This window comes from Lepeophtheirus salmonis, unplaced genomic scaffold (genome assembly GCF_016086655.4).
Source record: "Lepeophtheirus salmonis unplaced genomic scaffold, UVic_Lsal_1.4 unplaced_contig_8809_pilon, whole genome shotgun sequence".
NCBI lineage: Eukaryota > Metazoa > Arthropoda > Copepoda > Siphonostomatoida > Caligidae > Lepeophtheirus > Lepeophtheirus salmonis.
In genome coordinates this window covers 1-20,000 of record NW_027296531.1, presented here as the reverse complement: position 1 = coordinate 20,000, position 20,000 = coordinate 1, and the positions used below count along the sequence as shown (strand labels likewise).

The following is a 20,000-nucleotide window of genomic DNA, read 5'->3' as shown; positions in this document are numbered from 1 at the left end:
GTTTTTTTTTCCTTTTTGATAGTCGAGGTTGAGAGTTGATAATTGTTTATTTACTCCTCATCAATATCTAATTTTTGTTTACTTTATATAATTATATTAAAAAAATCAGCCCTACTATATGTTATTCATAATATAATAGAACGAAATGTCTTAGTTTTGCAAAATACTATATCTGAATTTATTTCTTATTGCTATGTACTATTATGTTATATTAGAAATCATAATTAGAATAATGATTATTATTATTATTTTGTATCTACTACTGCCTTATTATGCCAAACTGCCAATAATAGCTATGATTGGTATAGCTAATAGCTATATCTTCAACCTCTAAACCTAGAATAATAATATCAACTGATTACATAATAATAATAATCAACTGATTAAATAATAATAACTGCTTTAGTATGCCAAACTGCCAATAGAAATGCCTCATAATAGCTATGATTGGTATAGCTAATAGCTATATCTTCAACTACTAAACCTAGTAATAATAATAATATCAATTTACATAATAATAATAATAATAATAATAATATTGATTACATAATAATAACATTTCCGAAATCTTAGGAAGAAAGTGTTCTGATGTGGTAATCGAGAAGACGTGGAGGACTATTCTGATATAGTGGTTTTTAAAAGAAGGTACTACTTCGGTGATGATCGATAGGAACATTCGTTCTGGAGAAGGATTTTTCTCTCACTTAGTTTCAGATCTTATCCCAATCATAAGTTCGCCATTTCTATGAGTCACAATTAAAGATATATTAAATGATAGTGAAATTGACGTGAAAGTGGTTTCTCAAATGAAGTCCATCCTTCCGAAGAAATAAGAAATGCAGGATTCATGAAATCTTTTACTTTTTTTGCTTAACTATTACAAAATGAATATTCAAAAGCATCCAACGAATTCTCCATCTCAAGGAATCTTCATCTAGTTACCATTATAATGTTTTATTTAGTTAAAAGAAAAATGTACTTTTAGTTTTATAATTCTATATAATTTCATGTATCTACATTTGGTTCCCACACACTAATCCATAAAGGCACAGCAATATCTCTCCAATTTGTACCTTTTCCTATTATATAACTCTAGTACCATAAGATTCTGGCCCTTTAAGAATATTAGATGTTTTTGTGACTACTTATTACCTTCTGATAGCTTTATTTCTCTCAAAATACGGCGTTGAAGTCTCCCAAACTATTATATATATTATTGATAATATAATTCAACAAAAAATATTTAATAAATATAGATATTTGAACATTTTAAATCAAATTCTATTTCAATTCAGTGTTTATGTCTATAAATTTTGTATTGATTCATATATTTAAACTTAGATGAATTTCTTTTAGTAAATGAAATAGGAAGAGAATGCGTGCTAGAAAAGGTATGGTCTGGGGTATTCCGTATTCTTATTTTTTTTTTTAATTGTAGTGAATTTTTTCAATATTAATAAAAATATTGTAATAACAATTAGACAAGCAAGGTCAATATTCTAAATGAAATAAATCATCATTATAATTATTAATCCTTTTTTACTCTTTAGTTATTATTTTTATATCTTTTTGAATATTATCATTTACTTAAGAAAACATGTAAAATATTATAATTGGGTAAAATATTCTTTTTAATTTTTTTGTTGAAGATATTTAATAACAAAACGTGGACACTAAGAAAAGTAAGCACTATACTGTTTTAGTTTTTAGACTTAGTTGTCTTGTAACTACCACAGTATTCTATAGTAGTCAATATATATAATTATAATAACTGAATAGTAAATTAATCAATTATATTATAAGGCTAAATAATTAATACAAAATATAAATATAAACTTAAATCAATGAATCCCATAAATAAATACAATATTTACAATTGATAAATAATAAAATAATTTGAATAGTTTATGTCATATTAATATGTTTTACAATTGTCAGGGAACATAATATATTATTAAGTGCCAATAAATACTAAAATAATCGTTCTTGTTTACATATCCTTAATTTATTTATTAAATATTAATATTTGAATATAATGACTAAGTCATTTAATAATTCAGAAAATGACTTTCAAGCTTAATCCAATGGAAGACATGCAATTGAAGGATGATCAGTCTCTTTGTTCCTCGCTATATATTTCATTCCAGTATTACTCCTCAGTTATTATATAAATATTCAACGATTCCATAGCAGAGGGTCTGACAAAAGAGTATTTGAACCAATGTATGATATTGTAACTTTAATTTCTTCCAGATTTATTGGCAATCGCTTCATTTTGCGTTTCGTTATTATTGATAATTCAATTTAATGTATGACGTGAGTAAAAATAACTATGCATAATCCCAACTGGGGAAATTATAATCCAATATGATGACGTTATAAAAAGTGAATCAATCATCTGCTTATCCATTGCTGACGTTGAAAATAACTTCCCTTCAAACTAGCAGACAAAATATTTTAATCTACCACTGCCTTACTATGCCAAACTGCCAATAAAAATACCTCGTAATAGCTATGGGTGCTTAGCTAATAGCTACATCTTAAATCACCAAACCTAAGATAATAATCAGTATTACATAATAATTAATTAATGTTCCTTAACATACGTGTATTTTTTCTCATTTTTCATGTTCCCTTACCTACTTTAGTGTATTTAGTGTTATTAAGTGCTTAGTGTTTTGTTTTTTTCTCTTCTGGAGTCTGACATTTGGGAAAAACTTATACAACGGAACACCGTTAGCTCCTTAGCTTTCTCAGCACCCTTCACCATATGACTTTTCTTCGTTTATAGACATTATGGCACGTTGGAATCACTACCAAGATTTGGAGGATCTTTTAAAGCTTGCTATGAAACAGGAGGACTGGAATGAAGTCCTTGCAAGCTTAAATGAAAATCTCAATGGCATTGGGCTCCATCTTGGAGACATGTATATTTCTGAGGGTTCCTCTCAAGAATTCGTCTCAAATGTGAGACCTGTCAAATTCCCATCACTAATAAAGTTGGGCCTTCCCCTCTGTTGTTCTTGAATCTTCCTGCTGTCAAGCAGGCCACACTCCTAACCCAACCAGCCGCAAAACCTGAGGCTGAAACAGTCTCCCGAGCGTTTCAAACCACAATATCCTCTTCAAAGCCAACATCGGACTTGAAGTGTGAAGTTAAGCCACTATCGATTGGGTCCGAGCACCCAGTGGACTTAATTAAAGCCTCATAAGGATTTTGGAAATTCCAATCTCCCTTCTCCACGTTTTTATTCAATGTTTTATTGTTTGTTAATTGGCTATGACGTATATGTCTTGATGAATAATTATATAATTGATTAATATAACTTATTTAACTACAGAATATATTTACACTCATATTAATAGTTATGTAGCAAAAATTGTAATTAATTGGAATGATAAGAGTTACTATTATTATGATTAATAAAAATAGAAAGACTACATTGGAATGAACTGCAGATATGGTAAGTGCTAGATAGTGATATATTATACATTCATAATTGAGGAAGTCTAATAAAAAAAAAAAAAAATGATGGAAATGCCACTTTGAAAATATAGACGATTATTCAGACTTTTTTAAGTTTTGTCATACCTATATATTTTCATTAATTATTTCCAGTATTAGTTACTTACATAATAATTCATTATTTTTGAAGAAGGAATAAAGTGTTGAAAATGGTCATTGAGAAGGCTGTGACGGACTCATATCATCCTGAGGTCTGATATAGTAGGATTTTTCTCTCACTACTTGATCTTTTCTTGTAATTATCTCATTTTCCTCTACTTTATTTGCATTTTTTTAACTGCATATCTATATCATTAAATCAAGCAACTATGAAAGCCATCCCTCCATCATCAAGATCCTACTTCATTCCTTGATATAACTAATGGGTTCTGTATAAATTCAATGGGATATTCTTAAGAATAAATAATTAGTGGAAGCCTAAGAGGAATTAATCTTCAGTCTTATTATTATCATATATTTTTTCTAAACTATAATTGAAAATAAAAGAATGACATGATTATATATTTAAGTAATTAATAAAACACTATTAAGTACAAACACCTATTTTTTGTCATTTTTCTCATGTTAGAAGTTTCTAAAAAAATGACATTCAAGAGTTGAGACCATTTAATAATAATTCATCCCAAATTAGTAGCCAAAAGACAAAATGAAAATTTATGAATATGAAGTCGATACTAGTCTTCCACGATTGATTTCTTTTATAAAAATGTATCTCTTCGAACTTGATAAGGACTATTTTGAATAATTTAACGATCATATCACAATACTATCGACTTGTCTTCTAAATCAAAACTTAAGCTATTTTTTTTTTTTTTCAATTTGGCCATATCTTAATTATTCTCCACGTTATAGAAAAATAAGAGCTATTATTACATGAAACTAATAAAAAATTTAAAAATTATATAACATAAATACTATGTTTTACCAAGCAATCAATGATAAATCAAGGCTTAAAGAAAGTTATGGGGTACCCATTTCAAGGAATTCTCATATTGATAAGATAAAGTCTTTTTGCTTTGCTTTTGTACTAGAAAAAGTATGGTGGCAGTATTAATTATTTTTTTTTTTTTTTTTTTTTTTCTTCCATTCTTTGAATATTGTCTTAATAAATGTCATAAAAAAATTAGCTAATAAATAAATTATAACTGTATGTAAGTGTACCACGTTGTTAGTTTTATTATATCGCACCACCTTTCCTTTGAATAGAAAGAGAAAAAAAGGCCCAAAATAAGTTGGTAGTTAGCCAATTCTTCCCGACTAAGAAACTATTATCCAATAATATTTTTGTAAAATATCTAAATCAACTAATCAACATTCAGAATGCTGATGAGAGGAAAAGAAAAGGAGTCATCGACAGCTGACAGGGAAATACGATGTAAATTTTTGTGTTAGTAATTCATGTTACAAAGTGATGCAAGCCGTATGTATTTTAAATCACTAAACCCTATAAAGTAGGCAGATTTTGTTGATTATAACATCTAAAGTCCATATACAATTAAGGAAGATTCTTGATAATAGTATATGTTATTGTCAGTATTGCATTTCATTTCATAATTAATAATGAATTCTAATACACGTGTTTTTGGAGCATGATAACTAGGAATTATATCTGATTTACCTCAGTGTGTATCATGGCTTCTACTTATCTGGGATCATTAGGACTTAGATACTAACGTAAGTATTTCTTCATACAGAAATTATATGATTAGTGATTACTTTTTAATTTATTGAATTAATAGCTTAGAAAACTTTTAATTATATAGGTAAAAGTTATAGTCCCTCTGGTAATGCGTAAGGGCATCAAGGCATTGACAAGGCTTTCTTTTTAAAGTACTAAATACTCTTCCGCTTATGGACTCCGGGATCCCTTGTGTACTATTGATTTGCTCATTTACAGCTGACCTTGGGCACTGATATTGTATTCAAAGCTTTCTATAGATGCGGATAGGCCTCCCATACTTCCACTGAAAGAGGACACGCTGAAGGCTCATCTGTTCTCCATTTATTTTGAATTTTGCTGAACCAACACACAGACGTCACTATTATAAATAACAGTACTGCTCTTCTTTGTGTTTTTTTTTATTATTTTGGAAAGAAACCTGTCTGTTTTTATTTGCTTACATCCTTCTATGTACCCTTGTTGACTACCTCCATCTTTCCAAAGGCTCTAAGGCATTCATAAAGGCCTCTTTTTCAAAGAAATACTACTATTAATACTACTCATTGTATGTGTCTAAATCTAAAGATATTGTATCAAGCAAATGTGCATTTTATTTCTGTATTCAGGTTGAATAAATTATTGAAATAAATCTTCTACATTATAGATGTTGTTTTATTGAAGTCTTATATTTGGTCAAAGAACATTGACTGTATTATAAAATAGTAAGTAGAACTCTCAGAAGAAGATGTTGCTATTATAATAATGGCTTTTGCCCTTAAATGTAATGTACTATAGTATATAAACTGTGAATTATATACTCTATTTATATTTAAATTTCAAATTTCAAATGGAATGTCTTGTTACAAGAAATATGAAATCAAGTTGAAGAAGTTTTTAGTAAGTAACTATTACCTTGTATTTCATATTAAAATTGTATTTATGCTTTGAATTACTACGTAGGTTATAGAATATGGATGAAGCTGGAGTTTGACGACGTTTATTTTATTATTTGTATTGCATTCAATTATCGTTCTTACACTTTTTAATAATTAAATAAATTTCTGAATTATTATACAATTCACTCATGTTGTTAATATGTATTGTACGTTGTTGTCCTATGTATAAAAAGGTAGTCATTGCTATTACGATATATAATACATTAAGACACGTCTAATTAAATATATTGATGTTTTAATTACATATTGTTGGACGATATTTCATGTGAAAACAACAATATTTGTTTCATTTCATCATTATTACACTGTAGTGGTCACTGGAATCATAGATAAATAGGCCTATATAACTTGGAACGAGTTATTTTCTCAAGTATGTTTATTGTTGTTTTTAAAAGATTTTATACATATACATACAAATTATATAATTAATATTGTATCACGCCACCTTTAATATGAAAATAAACAGATAAAAGGCCCAAAATAAGTTGGTAGTAAGCTGATTTTTCCTGACTAAGAAACTATTATCCAATAATAGTTTGAACAATATCTAAATCAACTAATCAACATTCAGAACCCTGATTATAGGAAAAGAAAAGGAGTCATCGACAGCTGACATGGGAAATACGATGTAAATTTTTGTGTTAATAATTCATGTTACAACGTCATGCAAGCCATATGTATTTTAAATCACTAAACCGTATGAAGTAGGTAGATTTTGTTGATTATAACACCTAAAGTCCATATAATTAAGGAAGATTGTTGATAATAATATATGTTATTGTTAGTATTGCATTTCATTTCATAATTAATAAATAATTCTAATAAACGTGTTTTGGGAGCATGATAACTAGGAGTTATATCTGATTTACCTCAGTGTGCATCATGCCTTCTACTTATCTGGGATCATTAGGACTTAGATACTAACGTAAGTATTTCTTCATACAGAAATTATATGATTAGTGATTACTTTTTAATTTATTGAATTAATAGCTTAGAAATTTTTAATTATATAGGTAAAAGTTATCGTCCCTCTGCTAATGTGTGAGAGCATCAAGGAATTGACAAAGCTTTCTTTTTAAAAGGAGTACTAAATACTCTTCCGCCTATGGACTCTGGGATCCCTTGTGTACTATTGATTTGCTCATTTACAGCTGACCTTGATTACTGATATTGTATTCAAAGCTTTCCATAGATGCGGATAGGCCTCCCATACTTCCACTGAAAGAGGACACGCTGGAGGCTCATCTGTTCTCCATTTATTTTGAATTTTGCTGAACCAACACACAGACGTCACTATTATAAATAACAGTACTGCTCTTCTTTGTGTTTTTTTGTATTATTTTGGAAAGAAACCTGTCTGTTTTTACTTGCTTACATCCTTCTATGTACCCTTGTTGACTACCTCCATCTTTCCAAAGGCTCTAAGGCATTCATAAAGGCCTCTTTTTCAAAGAAATATTACTATTAATACTACTCATTGTATGTGTCTAAATCCAAAGATATTGTATCAAGCAAATGTGCATTTTATTTCTGTATTCAGGTTGAATAAATTATTGAAATAAATCTTCTACATTATAGATGTTGTTCTATTGAAGTCTTATATTTGTTCTAAGAACATTGACTGTATTATAAAATAGTAATTAGAACTCTCAGAAGAAGATGTTGCTATTATAATAATGGTTTTTGCCCTTAAATGTAATGTACTACATTACTGTGAATTATATACTCTATTTATAATTTAAATTTCAAATGGAATGTCTTGTTACAAGAAATATGAAATCAAGTTGAAGAAGTTTTTAGTAAGTAACTATTACCTTGTATTTTATATTAATATTGTATTTATGCGATGAATTACTACGTAGGTTATAGAATTTGGATGAAGCTGGAGTTTGATGACGTTTATTTTATTATTTGTATTGCATTCAATTATAGTTCTTATACTTTTTAATAATTAAATATATTTCTAAATTATAATATAATTCACTTTTGTGTACCCTCACACATTTTGTTTCTTCCCTTCTTGTTAATATGTATTGTACGTTGTTGTCCTATGTATAATAAGGTAGTCATTGCTATTATGATATATAATACATTAAGACACGTCTAATTCACGAGTATAATTAAATATATTAATGTTTTAATTACATATTGTTGGACGATATTTCATGTGAAAACAACAATATTTGTTTCATTTCATCATTATTACACTGTAGTGGTCACTGGAATCATAAATGAATAGGCCTATATAAATTGGAACAAGTATATTTTCTCAAGTATGTTTATTGTTGTTTTTAAAAGATTTTATACATATACATACAAATTATATAATTAATATTGTATCACGCCACCTTTATTACGAAAATAAACAGATAAAAGGCCCAAAATAAGTTGGTAAGCTGATTTTTCCTGACTAAGAAACTATTATCCAATAATAGTTTGAACAATATCTAAATCAACTAATCAACATTCAGAACCCTGATTATAGGAAAAGAAAAGGAGTCATCGACAGCTGACATGGAAATACGATGTAAATTTTTGTGTTAGTAATTCATGTTACAACGTCATGCAAGCCATATGTATTTTAAATCACTAAACCTTATAAAGTAGGTAGGTTTTGTAGATTATAATATCTAAAGTCCATAAAATTAATGAGGATTAGTATAGTATTTCATAATTGATAAATAATATATTGAATGGAGTAGTATAGTATATTTTGGTTTATAAAGGCTTTTAATGAAGTGTCATCAAAATATTTATTGTAAATAGGTTAATTGCAGTAAAAATATTAATTATGAGCCCCCAAAATGTCGTCTATCATTAGTTATTATCTAATTTATGACGTCAGTAAATAGACTATTCCTAATATTTTAGGTAACAGGCTAATACATTTATGATTGGATAGTACTACTCCCAACTGTGGAAATAATTAGAATTATATTCAAATATGATGACGTAATATAAAGTAGATCAATCATCTGCTTTCCTTTAGCTGACGTTGATATCTATTTCTCAAGCTAAATTAAAGATTTTAATGTACTTCTGCCTTACTATGCCAAACTACCAAATGAGTATTTATTTATCTAGCTATTGTTTATTATTCTTCAACCTATTTACTTCATCCAGGATTCCTTGTGGAATATTAATTTACTCATTACATTTGATACGGGGCACTGATCATGTATTCAAAGCTATTTATCGGTGAGGATATGCTTCCCCTACTTCAACTGAAAGAGGATACGTTTCAAATCCATCCGTTCTCCCTTTATATTAAATGTCCCGAAACCACACACTGAAGTCATTTCTGGGAACATTCTTACATGAAGATTTTAGGAAGAAAGTGTTGAAGATGGTCATGGACAAGACGTTTGGTTACAGACTCACTCTGAAATAGCTTTTTTAAAAAGAGGTATTGATGATCGACTGGAGAAGGATTTTATCTTACATACTCGACCGGTATTGATCATTTATTATATTATTGATTTATTATCATTCATTTTTTTATTCCTTACATAGTTGTAGGTGTACCATGTTAATGAAAAAACCATGAATGTAGTTATTATCCTGTCTTATGCCAATCATAAGTTTAAAGTTCGACATCTCTCTATGAATCACAAGAGCAAGGCTTCCTGTTAACTGACTATCTTTATTTTTAACTCAAGCAACGTTGGAGCCATCCCTGCAGTGAATACACTCATCAAGATTCTATATCATTCCTTCCTTGATGCCTATCATTATTAGAGACATTTCTCTTCATTTATTTATGATGCCTAATACGTCTTTCTGTCCACTTTGTATTTGTTTTGTTTCTTCTGAAGATTAAGGTATTGTTTCAAGTTCTGTTTTAATATAGAATTATATATATTAATGCTTAAGATATAATTATATATACCTTTACTATTTGGAAAATGTAATATGAAAATGTTTTTTTTTATATATAACAAGACATTTTGTTTGGATAGCAGATACGGAGTAAACATTATAAATGTCTGTATCAATCTTTCTTTATAAAAGAAAAAGCCCAAAATTATTTCAAATTATGAGCCCATTCTTGCATTGTTCCCTATAAGCTTATAATTTATTTAGTACAGTGATATGTTAACAAGATTTTTCCAATTCTTTGTCAAAAAATCAAGAACTGATATTTTTATAAATATATATTGGTCATTATACTAAAAAGAACTAAAAGGAAGTAGATTTGACTCAAATTTAATACGTGACCTATTTGGTAATAGGCCTACTCAGAAAGGAAACATTGGATTCTTAACTCAATCCAACTATGAGTTCTGAGGTCTTTAAGTTAAAAAAATTAATCAAATCAGTGATATATTTTGTAAGCCAAAGTAATGTATGAATAAAAAGTGATGGAGAAGCTAAAAAAAAACTATAACTTATGTATAAGACTTGAAATGAGCTAGAAATAAATTCGGATATTGAAAGTGTTTGATTTATAAATGAAGACTTGAAACTAACCACCAAAGACTTAGGACTCTTTTTGGACTTGGAACTTTCTCCTAACTACATGAGAATAATCTACAAAAAGATTTATATATGATATCTAAACACAATCAATCAAGTGGATTAAAGGTCTGTCAAAGAAATATAAATTTATGAAAGGTAAATAATTATTAAGAAGGGAAAGAAAGGTCTATTTGGAAAGGGTCTTGTAAATAGTAGTTGGAGTAAATTCAAACTCATGAGATATGAATATTCCATTTATCAATATTTTTAATAAATATCATATTATTAATTAATATACAATGACATTTATTTTTATGTTTTATTTCAGATATGCTTTAATATTGGCTTGATTTGTTTATCGAATTTTGAAGATTTCCTTTGGAAATAGTGTTATATGAATGCTATTATAAATTGAATTCCCTCTAAGTAATCAGAGAACGTACTGATCAAACTATGTACCAAATTGTGAAGCATACTTATATTATCATGCCTATGGGTATGGCTTTAATATCTTATTTAAATATGAAATGACATTTATTTATATATTGTATTTCAGATTCATCACAACTCATAGGAGACTTATTAAGATATATTTTGAGATAGTTTGAACAGTCCATAATGAATTGAATCAACATGAAATTATTGATCGGAGATTGAAGCTGTGATCAAAGTCAATATTCACTTATTTAATGAAATTTATGATGGTAAGTATTTAAACAATTATAAATAAAATATACAAAATGTTATAATTTTTATTGAAACACATATATCACCTGTGCTATTTGTTGTAAAAATAACTTAATTCAATATTTATTAAAATATATATATTATTTCTATAATATTCATGTGTCATTTTGCCATACGAACCTTTAATAATGGACCATGTATTTTTGTTTTTCACACGTGATTGTAGCAGATGGGCAATATTCTATCTCTCCTCCAAAACATTCTTCAATGGCACTGTCATGGTTACCATCTTGATTTTCGGTTTCTTATTTTTTAACATGGCCATTCAACACTGGATTTTCCTCATTGAGCATGAAGATGTAGCTGATTATTTGTCAGCCAATGAAAATAAAGTATATGAAAAGGAATTATTAATAGCCAATGAAAATAAAGTATATTAAAAGGAATTTAATAATAGCCAATGAAAATATTTCTTTCTTTTTTTTTTTTCTCTCCCACGTGTTTCTTTTTCTACTTTTATATTGGTTATTATTAGTTAATTTTTTTTTTTGTGCATATTTAATATTAATTTGAAATATTAGAATGAAAAGGTTTATATTTAAAAACGATCTGTTATAAAATAATATTCAATTTTTTTAAGGTATCTCTAAATAAATTCCACATTTATTTAGAATAAATATGATCATATTTTTAATTTGAACATAGTTTCCCTCCTGATAGTAGAAGTATAATGGGAGTTATTCATTCTCAGAAACAAACCCATAATCTCCCACTTAATTTAATAAAACCTTTTCATCTAAATAAATCGTCTTTAAAAACATCTTAATTACTGAGTTTGAAAGTCTTCGTCGAAATTTGAAAATAAAGAGTTCATTTTATTATTCTTACCCCGAATTAGCCTTGACCTAGAAGATAATATTTTAATTTTTATATTATCTATTTGTATTATAAATCTATTTTAAATTGTTTTGATATAACGAAATTGACTTGCTTAAAATTATGTATGTATAACAACTCGGACATACTACAAGGTTATTCTTGTTTAGCTATTTAATTATTAAATTTAACGTGACATTATTATTTATTGTAAATAATTAAATTGTGGTTGCAGATTAGTGAAAGTTTATTTTATCTTGTTTAATTTACATAAATATTAAATAATTTGTATTTAGCTTGTAATCATTAGTTGTGACATCTCACTTATAAGTGATTTGTAACTTTTGGTCTAGAATAAGTTCTTTCGTCTTGTACAAATTGGTTTAGAGACACATTTCAGTAATAATAATTACCTTAAATCAACAACTTTTAGAAGTAGTTTTATTCATTTAAAGTAACTTTGCATTATGTAACCATATGACAGAAAATTTAGAATTTGCAGTAATTCTGGAAATTTCAAAACTGTATTACTTTGTATGGGACGATTTAAAACCATTGGGATCAATGGTATTTTTTTGTGTATCACTTCTTTTACGTGGTGATTGACTCACTTTCATATGTTCTATGAGGTATAGTAATATTTCCATACATATGCAAGTTATTTTGGTTTTTTGTACTATATCTTTTTGTTTTGTTGTTGTTATTTTTTGGATAATATTGTTGATATAAATTAATTCTCTTAATATATTATAATGATCTTAATTTAATTTAAATTATTGTTTTGATTATTTATTAAATAAAAGGATTTGAAAGAAATAAATTTGATGAAGATATTAAAATATTAATTTTTTATAATATATATAATAATTTTTGTACATTAATTAATTAATATTAGATTATTAAGTATTTAATAAATAGTATTATTATAGTTTTTTCTATAAAATATAAATATTTATTCCTTTTTTTTCATACATTTCTCCCTTTTTTTTTTTTCATTTTCTATTTTAAATTTAGGCGCGCTCTTGTGGGCCTGCCTTTATTTTCTCAAACATATTAAATACTGGTTTATATATTCTATAAAAAGAAAAAGAATATTTAAGAAGAAAAGGTAGGTTATATGTGAGAGAAGAAGTGATAAAGGAGGACATAAAGATGGGGGGTATTCAATGTTTTAACGTTGTCTTCTTAACCTGTTTTGAAATCTCTTTTTCCCTTCAAAATACTCTCTCATGTTTTACTTGTTTTTTTTACGTCCATTTCACGAGGAGTGGAGTCTAATATTTTAGGCTATTTAGCTCCAATGGTTGTTAAAAAATAAGTTTGAAGGCTTTGTTATCTAACGAAGTGAAATAATATCTCGATAAAGAATGTTTTTTTAAATGCTGAAAGAGAAATCTGAATCATTTGACGGACATTTAAAAGTCTTGATGTTTTTTAAACTTTGTCTTTTTGAATAGGGTTTATTTTTGTTTCCTTTGTATGTTATCATATGGGGGGAATGAATAGAATCTGAACGGTCAATGTAGTATGAAATATTCGTATTTGATATGAAATTGATTTTTCTAAAAAGAAAAGTTACCTGGTTGATCCTGCCAGTAGTCATATGCTTGTCTCAAAGATTAAGCCATGCATGTCTAAGTACAAGCCTAATTAAGGTGAAACCGCGAATGGCTCATTAAATCACACCTAATATACTGGATATTCTCAGTTACTTGGATAACTGCGGTAATTCTGGAGCTAATACATGCGAAAAAATCCCGAACTTACGTGAGGGATGCTTTTATTAGATCAAAACCAATTTAAAAACTTGGTGACTCTGAATAACATTTGCAGATCGCATGGCTTTACGCCGGCGACGTATCCTTCTAAGGTGTGCCCTATCAACTGTCGACTGTGGCATAGACGCCCACAGTGGTTTTGACGGGTAACGGGGAATCAGGGTTCGATTCCGGAGAGGGAGCCTGAGAAACGGCTACCACTTCTAAGGGAGGCAGCAGGCACGCAAATTACCCAATGGTCGAAGACCGAGGTAGTGACGAAAAATAACGAAGCCGGACTCATCCGAGGCCCGGTTATCGGAATGAGTACACTTTAAATCCTTTAACGAGGAACAATTGGAGGGCAAGTCTGGTGCCAGCAGCCGCGGTAATTCCAGCTCCAATAGCGTATATTAAAGTTGTTGCGGTCAAAAAGCTCGTAGTTGGATTTCGGTGAGTAAGGAGGGGTTCATCTTGTTTGATGTAACTGCTGTCTTGTCTCGCGTTTTTCGACAGAGGTTTCGATGGTGCCTTTCAAAGGGTGTCTCGGGATACTGTCGGGTTTACTTTGAAAAAATTAGAGTGCTCAAAGCAGGCTTTTAAAAGCTTGAATATTAGTGCATGGAATAATGAAATAGGAAGTCGTTTCTATTTTGTTGGTTTTCGGAAATCGACTTAATGATTAATAGGGACAGTCGGGGGCATTAGTATTCAGACGACAGAGGTGAAATTCTTGGACCGTCTGAAGACTAACTACTGCGAAAGCATTTGCCAAGAATGTTTTCATTAATCAAGAACGAAAGTTAGAGGTTCGAAGGCGATCAGATACCGCCCTAGTTCTAACCATAAACGATGCCAGCTAGCGATCCGCAGTTGTTTATTTTTACGACTCTGCGGGAAGCTTCCGGGAAACCAAAGCTTTTGGGTTCCGGGGGAAGTATGGTTGCAAAGCTGAAACTTAAAGGAATTGACGGAAGGGCACCACCAGGAGTGGAGCCTGCGGCTTAATTTGACTCAACACGGGAAATCTCACCAGGCCCGGACACTGGAAGGATTGACAGATTGAGAGCTCTTTCTCGATTCGGTGGGTGGTGGTGCATGGCCGTTCTTAGTTGGTTGGTGGGATTTGTCTGGTTAATTCCGATAACGAACGAGACTCTGTCCTGCTAAATAGAGTTAACGTCATTTTTTTTGCGTTAACTTTTCTTCTTAGAGGGACTGGTGGCGTCTAGCCACACGAGATTGAGCAATAACAGGTCTGTGATGCCCTTAGATGTTCTGGGCTGCACGCGCGCTACACTGAAGGGATCAGCGTGTTTTCCCTGGCCGAGAGGTTCGGGTAACCCGTTGAACCCCCTTCGTGGTAGGGATCGGGGCTTGCAATTATTCCCCGTGAACCAGGAATTCCCAGTAAGCGTAAGTCATAAGCTTACGTTGATTACGTCCCTGCCCTTTGTACACACCGCCCGTCGCTACTACCGATTGAACGTTTTAGTGAGGTATTTGGATCGAACCTCTGGAGGGCAACCTCTCAGTGTTGTTCGAGAAGACTCCCAAACTTGAGCGTTTAGAGGAAGTAAAAGTCGTAACAAGGTTTCCGTAGGTGAACCTGCGGAAGGATCATTAACGAGTTTTCATTTTTATTAAATGAAAAATTCAAAAAACAGCAAGGTTCTTCATTGATTATTTTTTTTCAATGAAAAACTAAGCAATCTAGCCTTCAATGATCTGAGTGTCATTGTTAAATCGGCAAAAAAAAAAAATTCGAATGATTAATAGTGTTGAGGTGCAGTGTTGAAATTTACTGCATAAGTAGGATTCGCCTCATCTTGCTCCCTGAATTTTTCGAATTTCAGTTCTAATAAGTTTTTGTTTTTTTGCTTCGTTTTTTTTTTTCTTTTAAATTGAAATAAATGAAGTATAACCGTCATATTTCTTATTTACTTCTTATTTTTTATATTATTAATTTTAATATGAAAATGAACGAAGAAAAACAAACCATATGAAACACAACGCTATGCAGTGGATCACTTGGCTCGGGGGTCGATGAAGATCGCAGCTAGCTGCGAGTCGGAATGTGAACTGCAGGACACATGAACATCGACATATTGAACGCATATTGCAGATTGACTCTGTTACAATCTATACCTGGCTCAGGGTCGGTTTCAAAGACATCTTCTTTGATTTGATTTTACTTAGATTATTATGATCTTTTGAAATTTCAAATTCAAATGAAGGATTGAGCTTTTCCTGGGGATAAATGTTTTCCCAGTGGCTTTAAAATAATGTTTTTTTGATCCGTAATGGCATTCCCAAAAATACTTATACTTTTTTCCATTGCGCTAAAAAGATCCAAGTATTTGAAGGAGGTTGTAACTTAACTCTTGATTGAATTTTTTTTCATTCAACTCGTAATTTTGCAACTGAAGATGTATTGTACTTTAAAAAAAAAAAAATAGTTATATGATTCGTCTCATATTTTTTTATTTATTGCGCATGTATAAAATTGAAATAACTTAAGAAAAAAGGAGCAATTAGGAGGATCAACTTAATTGTTATACTTCTCTTTAACTTTTTCCAATTTTTTCATCCAATAAAAAAAAAAAAATTTTGAGTTCGAATTCATTTTATTTAAAAGATAAATCGATACTTATTCTTCAGAGGCTGACTGAATATTTTACGAGTGAAAAAAATATATAAAGTGTTAATTTGACTTTTACAACTTCAATCTTCAATACAAATATTTTCTTTATTAGAAAAGAAGTGTATTTTTGGTTTAAAGAATGTTTCATTTTACTTATTGAAAAATAGAATTTGAACGAGGTGTTGATTTCGTATACTTAGAGGAATCAAGTGCTCCCCCAATTTTACTTTCGACCTGAGATTAGGTAAGACTACCCGCCGAATTTAAGCATATTAATAAGCGGAGGAAAAGAAAACAACTGTGATACCCTTAGTAATGGCGAATGAACAGGGTGAAGCCCATCACTGAACCGCCTGCCATCTCGGTAGTGTGGAATGTAGTGTTCGGGATTGTCTTATCATATTTTAGCAACTTGTCCAAGTACACCTTGACTGGGGCCGCATCTCATAGAGGGTGATAGGCCCGTACGACAGTTTGCTTTAGTATGCTGATTTTCCCTAGAGTCGAGTTGCTTGAAAGTGCAGCTCAAAGTGTGAGGTAAGCTCCTCATAAGGCTAAATATTACCCCGAGACCGATAGCAAACAAGTACCGTGAGGGAAAGTTGAAAAGAACTTTGAAGAGAGAGTTCAAGAGTACGTGAAACTGTTTAGTGGTAAACGGAGGAGTACCTCGAAGTTAGATGTTCCTAAGATTCATACTTATGATCTGGATTCGTTGAGGAGTTTTAATGATCTTTAACCGGACATTGCTTTTTAATCGTTTTCTGGTGGATAGGTTGCACTTCTTGGGTTCATTTTACGCCGTTAGCCATTCCTTATGGACTGATTTGACCATGGGTGAAGTTTAGGGTAACTCTTCGGATTTGCCTTAAGCCCTGTGACTCAAGCTTTGTAGGGGATGGTGTAAACGAAAGATAGATCTCTTAAGCTCGTTATAACGAGTGATTATTTATTATCACGGCTTAAGATCTTTTGAACGGCGAGTAGGTCGGTGGCTCCTCCGACCCGTCTTGAAACACGGACCAAGGAGTCTAACATGTATGCGAGTCATTGGGTGTAACTAAACCTAAAGGCGTAGTGAAAGCAAATGCAGGGATGATCCTTTGTTTAAAACCGGAGGCGCAATCCCGACTCTTTGCACTGACCTCGTTTCATGCAGAGAAGTAAGAGCATACACGTTGGGACCCGAAAGATGGTGAACTATGCCTGGCCAGGTCGAAGTCAGGGGAAACCCTGATGGAGGACCGTAGCGATTCTGACGTGCAAATCGATCGTCGGAGCTGGGTATAGGGGCGAAAGACTAATCGAACTATCTAGTAGCTGGTTCCTTCCGAAGTTTCCCTCAGGATAGCTGGTGCTCGTAATCGAGTTTCATCCGGTAAAGCGAATGATTAGAAGTATTGGGGACGAAACGTCCTCAACTTATTCTCAAACTTTAAATGGGTGAGAAGTGAGACTTGCTTAAGTGAAGCCTTACTTTTTTTTTCGAATCGGAGTACCTAGTGGGCCATTTTTGGTAAGCAGAACTGGCGCTGTGGGATGAACCAAACGTTGGGTTAAAGTGCCTGAGTAAACGCTCATCAGATACCATGAAAGGTGTTGGTTGCTTAAGACAGCAGGACGGTGGCCATGGAAGTCGGAATCCGCTAAGGAGTGTGTAACAACTCACCTGCCGAAGCAACTAGCCCTGAAAATGGATGGCGCTAAAGCGTTTCACTCATACCCAACCCTTGAAACACTGAAATTAATTTTTCGATTATGTTTCAAGGAGTAGGAAGGTCGCAGAGGTGGCGCGGAAGGTTCCGAGTGTAAACTTGACTGGAGCCGCCTCTGGTGCAGATCTTGGTGGTAGTAGCAAATACTCCAGAGAGGCCCTGGAGGACCGATGTGGAGAAAGGTTTCGTGTGAACAGCCGTTGAACACGAGTCAGTCGACCCTAAGGCTTAGGGGAGGCCTTATATAATTGTTGGTGTTTGCACAAAAATTTGTTTGTAAAAGCATTTCAAAATACAAGACCAAATCAAAGCCGAAAGGGAATCTGGTCCATATTCCAGAACCTGATAGCAGAACCGTTTCGGATCCTCATCCGTCGTGGCAACACGAAACGACTAGGAGACGCCCCTTAGAGCTCTGGGAAGAGTTGTCTTTTCTGCATGAGCCACCGAGGCCCTGGAATCCTCTCGCAGGGAGAATGGGTTTTGGTTTTTAAAAATTGGCGAAGAGTGCTGCAGTTTCCGCGGCATCCACGAGTGTCTAAGGGGACCTTGAAAATCCTAGGGAGGGTTACGGCGGAGTTGCATCAGCTCGTACTCATATCCGCAGCAGGTCTCCGAGGTGAACAGCCTCTGGTCGATAGAATAATGTTGAAGCTCGGCGTTCGAGGCTGGATATCTCTCCTTGAGATACCTCTCCTTTAGCACGAGTTTAGCACGAGTTTATTCTCTTAGTTGATCAATTTAATTATGGTCGATTGAGGAAAAGAGGTTGTGAAGTCTCTTTAGAGTGAAGTCTCTGTTAGCAAAGTGGCAGATGAAAGCTTCTGTCACTTAGTGCTGACTCTAACTTTCCTTTATCAGTAGGAGGCAGACCAACTTAATTGTTGGACTGATTTTTCCAAGTTGGCGTTCGGGGCTTTAAGTTGGGGGTCCCCAAGAGTCATGCTATGGGTGGACGGCACATGGTTTCTCAGCTTAACAAGCGAAAGTTTGGGAGGGCAAGTTAATCGATGACGTAAACGATCAAAGGCAACAATTCATGCAGGGCGGCGGCAAAGCAGGTCAAAGCGGTGTCTTGGGATTGGGATCTAGGCTCACAGGGGGACCACGGGACTTTTTGTTTTCATAAAAATGTGAACACCAGAAAACATACAATTGCAGAACTATCCCGAGGTGAGTGTGATCTTTAGAAATGCGCGATTGATCTAGCGGACTAGACAATTTTCCTCTTCTTGCCCTAAGTACGGACATTCTGTATAGGCAAGGGGTGTGCCCTGGAGGGGGTGCATTAGCCCTTTGTCTCTAGGAGTGACGTCATGGAGGACTGAGTGCCTCGAGAACTTAGGGTGGTGTCTGAGCCCGAGACGTTAAATATGGGTAAAGACGATCTTGTTTCGGGAGACTTTCGCTTCGTTACTTTGACGGCTGTTGAGACTATGTCTCCCCTGTTGAAAGAGGCCCTGCTATAAAACTGCTGCCTAGAAAGGGCGACTAAGGTTATGATGTTGGTTTCATCGGGGCTCTATTAAACACGACCCGTTGGGATAAAACTCGAGGGGTTTAGTGCTCCCCTTTGTAACGGACACTTATCCGCAGTGTCAGGCTAGGTCGGGTCCCATTGTCAAGGGGTGGATTTATTTAATTTCCCAAGGAAGGGGTTCACCGTCTTAGGACGTGCAATGCCAACCACGGGGTTCGAAATTCACACCGGCGCACTGGGT

At 32.4% G+C, this 20,000-nt stretch overlaps 5 long non-coding RNA genes and 2 other non-coding genes across 10 annotated transcripts in view; 5 read left to right on the top strand and 2 right to left on the bottom strand.

The window, feature by feature from the left end:
* The window catches only part of LOC121131593 (uncharacterized), a 13,471-nt gene extending 1,169 nt beyond the window's left edge, over window positions 1-12,302 (bottom strand). Inside the window, exons 1-3 of one of the 4 annotated variants that reach the window (XR_011784253.1) lie at window positions 547-1,417; window positions 399-484; window positions 264-336 (exon numbers count right to left, since the gene is read on the bottom strand). This is a non-coding gene — a long non-coding RNA (uncharacterized lncRNA). Of the gene's footprint in view, window positions 1-263; window positions 485-546; window positions 1,419-11,467; window positions 11,651-12,175 lie in introns of those variants that run through there. The other 3 variants (XR_011784252.1, XR_011784251.1, XR_005869090.2) reach the window with 3 other exon arrangements.
* LOC139907561 (uncharacterized) lies at window positions 1,533-3,520 on the bottom strand. Its single transcript, XR_011784254.1, has 2 exons — window positions 2,503-3,520; window positions 1,533-2,440 (listed from the first exon to the last, which is right to left on the bottom strand). It is a non-coding gene; the product is annotated as an uncharacterized lncRNA (long non-coding RNA).
* LOC121131600 (uncharacterized) lies at window positions 5,026-5,849 on the top strand. The gene is made up of 2 exons (XR_005869098.2): window positions 5,026-5,200; window positions 5,290-5,849. It is a non-coding gene; the product is annotated as an uncharacterized lncRNA (long non-coding RNA).
* On the top strand, window positions 6,877-8,529 carry LOC121131612 (uncharacterized). The gene is made up of 3 exons (XR_005869109.2): window positions 6,877-7,067; window positions 7,156-7,941; window positions 8,005-8,529. It is a non-coding gene; the product is annotated as an uncharacterized lncRNA (long non-coding RNA).
* LOC121131602 (uncharacterized) lies at window positions 8,586-12,936 on the top strand. Its single transcript, XR_005869100.2, has 5 exons — window positions 8,586-9,595; window positions 9,656-9,963; window positions 10,929-11,096; window positions 11,157-11,304; window positions 11,514-12,936. It is a non-coding gene; the product is annotated as an uncharacterized lncRNA (long non-coding RNA).
* Window positions 12,937-13,739: 803 nt separating this feature from the next.
* On the top strand, window positions 13,740-15,546 carry LOC121131629 (small subunit ribosomal RNA). Its single transcript, XR_005869125.1, has one exon. It is a non-coding gene; the product is annotated as a small subunit ribosomal RNA (ribosomal RNA).
* A 385-nt stretch (window positions 15,547-15,931) lies between these two features.
* On the top strand, window positions 15,932-16,082 carry LOC121131637 (5.8S ribosomal RNA). The gene has a single exon (XR_005869132.1). It is a non-coding gene; the product is annotated as a 5.8S ribosomal RNA (ribosomal RNA).
* The last annotated feature ends 3,918 nt before the right edge of the window (window positions 16,083-20,000 follow it).